Below are 6,016 nucleotides of genomic sequence, written 5' to 3' on the forward strand. Positions count from 1 at the left end.
GATAAATAAGAGATGAGCTGGAAATCTGTAAAATGTTCACATTTTAACACATTCTAATGCACTTTAAGTGTATTACAACTATTGATGATGCTGTTTCCTAAAAATTTGAAGAAAATATAAATCAATTGCTTCATTATTGATATTAATATTGTGGATAATATTAAAACAAATAAATTCTACCTTCTGGTGAAAAACTTTTTGGAGATTATGGAAAATTAACTTTGAAAAAATAAAATATGTATATTTACAAAAAAATGTATCAACTAAGAACTAAAATAGTGATAAGGAAGTGTGTCGAAGTATAATAATAATAATGTTGCAGTCATTCACAATTCTCCTCCTCTTTCCTTTCTGAGGGAAAATTGTTGCTAACACTTTGATATAGGGAAAGCTTTTCTGAGAGATAGTACGGTTAAAGATCTAAAACAAGCCCAGAACTGTGGTATTTCTTTTCTTAGAAAGGAATAATAACTTGATTGTTTATGTTATGCCCTGGAATGAAATTTACTCTCCCATAAATAAGTATGGGAAAACAATGCCTCTCTTTCATACTTTCTACAAATGATGCCCCAAATTCTCACCCTAAGATACTGTAGAGAGTACCTTTGCTAGAAGGCAGCATTGTTTAGTGGAAAGGACTGAAGAAGAATATATCAGATGAACAATGTTTCGTGTGCTAGCATTGGAGAACACTAAAGTTATAAAAACAAAAAGTAATACTGGCCAAATGTGTATTTAGAAGTACATTCATATAGATACATTATAAATGTGTATATTTAGATTATATACATATGCATATATGTATATGAAAACATTAAATTTAAAGTTAGTAAACCATTGTTATCATCATGTGTGTCTTCGTAGACTATTTTAACAAAAACTTTATATTACAACTACACAATCATGTCACAAATGTGATTTTGTTTTGATTACTTGAGACTGACAAAATAAATCTGTTGTAATTCTACCATTTGATACACCTTCCATTCATTTTAAAGTTGACTATAAACATGTTGTTGACCATCATGATTAACTTAAAGTCATACCCAGCAGTATTAATTATTCTACTTATTGAATTCAGTCATGAAAATTTCTACTTAAAGCAAAAATATTTGTTCTTAAAATACATGTTTAAAAGGACTTTCAGTTTGGAACAACAAAATTAGATCTATTTCATTTATTTATTACAGACCTTAACATTATGTTTTTAAAAATAAAATATCAAAATTTCAGGTAAGTTTGAGTAAAAAATGTGCTTAAACTTTTAGTTATCAATATAATATACTAAATTTTGTTTGTAATCTCATGTCCTTATGATAGCCTTTAGTACCTTTCCCTTCTCCACTTATGTTGAATAATAATATTGTTAAATTGTTCTGCTAAAAGCGTTGCCACTATTGTGTATGTAACCTTAATGTTATTCCAGGGGTCATATAACTTCTGGAATTTCATCCTCTCCCAGTTGTTTTTCCCTTTAGCAATAGTGAGGATCAGAATAGACAAGAATATTGATGGGAAAAGTACTTTATTGAACCTGATAGTGATTCTGATATACTAATTTAATATATTATATTATAAGCAATGGTGCCTCAATGGTCAGCACAAGCAAGAGCAAGGCAATACCAAAATCAAAACAAGAAAAGGAAGTAGCATTTCAAGAATAAAATATCAGTAATATCTGAATATAAAATATGTTACAAGAGCTTATGATAGCACCTCATTTAATAAAAAAATCTGTTGCAATGTACTGAACTAGTGTGGAAGAAACAAAGTTGCATCTGTTAAAGTCTGTATCTTTAAAGAGATTTCAATTTATCAGTTACTCCATCACTTGAGACACTTTGTTCCCTCAGGAGTCCAAAAGAAAAAGAAAGATTTTCACTGACTTTCTAAAAGAAACATTGATACCTCTATCCTATATTTATTTTTATTGATAGATCCCTATATCCTATTTTCATCTTTCCTTTTCCAGGGCTTCAATGAATAGCATGTAGATCATAAATTATTATATTTCAGAGTTGGACTTTAGCCCTATTTGCATTTTTATATTTTTTGAATATTCCTAAATATTAATAAAAGTAAACAACCACCCAACTAAAATTAAATTGTAAGTAGTGGTTGGAGTTAATACTTACTATCATTTTGTGCTTAATCTTAACCCAGTTTCTTTAATGTCTGAAGGTGGTTTTCGAGTTGTTGGAGGGCAGCCCACTGTTTTTATCCAATAGAATTTTCATAGGGTAGCAACTGATTTTACATAATTAGTTAATTTGATTAAGAAATAGCATGCTTTATATTTTAATCAAGAAGTTAGAACCTCTGGATGCCAGTGGTTACCATCTAGATAATTCAGTAAGACTTTGGATGGCAGTATGTATGATATTCCATCCTCTTTTGGGAGGACAATGTCCTCTAATTCACATATGTATTAGTCAGGTTCTCTAGAGGTACAGAATGAACAGGAAGTATAATTATTAAAATGGGATTTATTAGGTTGGCTTACATGACCAGAAGCTGGATAGTCCACAATGGCCAACTGCAGGCTGGAGAGCTGTTAAGAACCAGTGAGTAGCTGTGCAGTCCAAGAGGCTGAAGCCCAGGGACAAGAGGGATCAAAGATGCTACCCTAGTCTGGGACCAAAGGCTTCTGGAGAATCACTGGCAGAGTCCACTTTGGAAGTGTGAAAAAGCGAGAGTCTGATATCCTTAGGCAACTGGAGCAGCACTAAAGAACCCATTCAAGAAGAATACAGCTTGGATCTGCTGCTGCTTCCTTGTTCTCCAACTTTTATTCTACCCAAGCCATCCTCCTATTCGATGGTGCCCATGCTTAGGGAGGGTCTCCATTTCAGTTGGCTATCCCACAAGCCATCATTCCTTCCACACACCCTCATTGACACACCCGTAAGCCTCTTAATCCCATCAAGTTGACAATTCAAATTAACCATTACAACATGTAAACGTTTAGGTCAAACACCTACTATGTGCTACACATGGGATCCAGCAATAGGACAGGCCTAATTTATGCCTTCATTGGTCTCTCTCTGCAGATGCATTTGAGAGGAATATATCTCCAGGAATTGGCTGATTCTCAGAGAGGCAGTCCTTCTGGAGTCTGCTAGGCCCCTTTATGAATTTCTCTTTCTTAGATCTCTAATTCTATTGAGGTATTGCTTTGTCCTCCAAGAGAGGGAGTGAACTTACCTCCAGAGAGGGAGTTCAGCTCCTCATTTCCATTATAGTTTCTATGTGTAACATAATGACTACATGCATATTCTGAAGCAAATATGCCTATGTCCATATCATGTTTTAACATCTTACGAATAGAAAACCTTGGGCAGGTTACTCAATGTTTTCTAGGCATCAGTATAATAAATTATAAAACAGATATAAAATAATGCTTACCATATGCTTTCTTTTCAGAATTAGTGATTGAACACAGGGGTTCTCCACCATTGACCTATATCCCTCGGAGTCTTATTAAATTTTTTGTTTTATAAAGTTTGAGATAGGATCTTGCTAAATTGCTAAGGCTGTCCTCTAACTTTGCTTTAGCCTCTAGAGTCCCTGGGATTGTAGGCAGGTGTCACTGTGCCTTATCATATGCTTTTATTGCTTTGTATGTAAATAGTAATTCAAAAATTCTATTACAAGTATCTTATTCTGAGATGGTCATTGAACCTCTTTTCTAATGAATACTAGACAAAATGTAAAATGACAGAAAACATGAATGCAAAAATTTCCATGTACATATCAATCAGAATTAACAAATACTAGCCTTTTTTTCTTTTTATCCAACTTGAGTCTCTCTCTCTCTCTCTCTCTCTCTCTCTCTCTCTCTCTCTCTCTCTCATTCTCTCTCTCGTATTTTATTGACAAAGCATTAAAGACAAAGTTGATATTACTTATTTTTCTTTCCATAGGAAATTGTTTTCTCAGAACTAAGAAGAAATTAATGCAGTGAATTTGAGATTGAATGTATGCATTCCATGCTAAAATGATTTTCTATGTATGTAATTATGAAATACTTATTTATAATTTTAAACAATAAAATAGTGGGAAAATACATAAAATTAGTTTTTATTCCTAAACACCCTTTTTTACTAATAGAGAGAAATCTTTCTTATAAGAGAATGAGTTTTATTTAATATATTCCCATTTCATAACCATATAAATTGGTTCTAATGTAAAAATTAGAACCAATTTATATGGTTAGATTAGTGTATGATTTTTAGATTATTGTGTGATTTTGAAGTAGATATCTATTTATTTTGGTTATTTTTGATTTTTAGTAATAATTTTCTCCTCAAAGTCTTAAATCTTATCCTTAAATCATCATATTTTCTTTATTAATTTTTTCTAATTAATTTTTGATTATTCGTACTTTTCAAATATTATGAAATATCCACTTTTATAAATTTGTTAAAATTATTATTTACATTATTTTAAATTTCTGTTATATATGATTAAGTAACTTTTTTAGTTCTGATAAACATTTATTGGTAATTTATCTCTTTATCCCTTAATTAGCTTATCTAGATGTTTTGTTTAGGGCATAGCTATTGCTATATTTCAAAAAATCTTTTGTAAGATGGGTATGGTCACAAAGGCCTGTAGTCCCAGCAACTCTGGTGGCTAAGGCAGGAGGATCACAAGTTTGAGGCCAGCCTCAGCAACTTAGCAGGGGTTTAAAAAACTTAGGAAGAATTTGTCTCAAAAAAATAAAAAGGGCTGAGGATGTATATATACTATGATATGTGTATACTACAGAATAATATATATATATACATATATATATATGTATATATATAATATATAATATTGTTTTCTTTATTATTTCATTAATTTCCCTGGATTTTTAATATTTTCTTTCATATTCCTCCTTATGCCCTATCCATTTATTCCTGATTATGTGAGTTGTACAAAGAGACCATTTATTTTTACTATGTTCTTTGTTTATGCATTCATTAGGATGTGTTTTTCATTTTTATTTCATGTTTACTCCAAAATTTTTGTTGAATATTTACATGTACCCCCACATTTATATGTGTTGCTTTCATTCCTTATATAGATGTGTTTCAGAATTTTCTTTATGATTTTCCCTTAACCTTTGGATTACTGAGAGGTTTGCTTACATTTTCAAACAATGGCCTTAAAAATTTTTTCTTTTCTGATTTATAACTATTTGCACCATGATCAAGAAAATAATTTTTAACTGTTCGATACTTGGAAACTATTGTTACTTTTTAAAAAAATATGTAACAGGTATATACATATTCTGTATTTACTGAAAAAGAATGTATACTTTTATTTATTTAAAAACATATATCCAAATATTTTAATTATGTTTTAACTCTGCATTTTTACTTTTCTTTTGCATTTATGTATGTTAGTTTCTGAGATACGTGACTACCATGTTTCACTCCAGTTGTTTTTTTTTAAATCTATATTTGCAATTTTATTTATTTATTCATTTATTTTATGTGGTGCTAAATATCGAACCCAGGGCCTCGCACGTGCCAGGCGAGCACTCTACCGCTGAGCCACATCCCCAGCCCTCTAGTTGTTTATTTTTGTCTATTTTGATGCTATGCTTTAGATAGGTAGGTAAATAGACAAAGATTGTGTCTTTGTTCCTTGTGCATTATTTCTGTTCCTGTTATTCCATGCTTTATATTTTTTTGTTTAAATGCCTTTGATGTTGTTTTCCATGTGATTTCTATGTATTTTCCTTTATGGACCTTAACAGCCTGTAGAAATTTAATCAGATTTGCTCTTTAACACTTGGCTTTCGTTTTCTATTCTGACCCTTCAGGAAATTCTGCTTCGGCTCTGCCTTGTAAAACACCAGGATTGTGCCCACACTCAGAGCATTTGTTTAATCCCCAATTCACCTATAAAATTACGTGAAGAATTCCAACCAATGTGGTAACTGGACTTTCCTTCCATGATTGGTTCATTTTTTTTTTCCTCACCTTCTCTTTCCCTGGCAATTGTGACTAGGATTTTCCTTTAC

The sequence above is a fragment of the Marmota monax genome, unplaced genomic scaffold (assembly GCF_021218885.2).
Source record: "Marmota monax isolate L192 unplaced genomic scaffold, Marmota_monax_Labrador192_F-V1.1 WCK01_AAM20220418_F8-fsc00303, whole genome shotgun sequence".
Taxonomy (NCBI): domain Eukaryota; kingdom Metazoa; phylum Chordata; class Mammalia; order Rodentia; family Sciuridae; genus Marmota; species Marmota monax.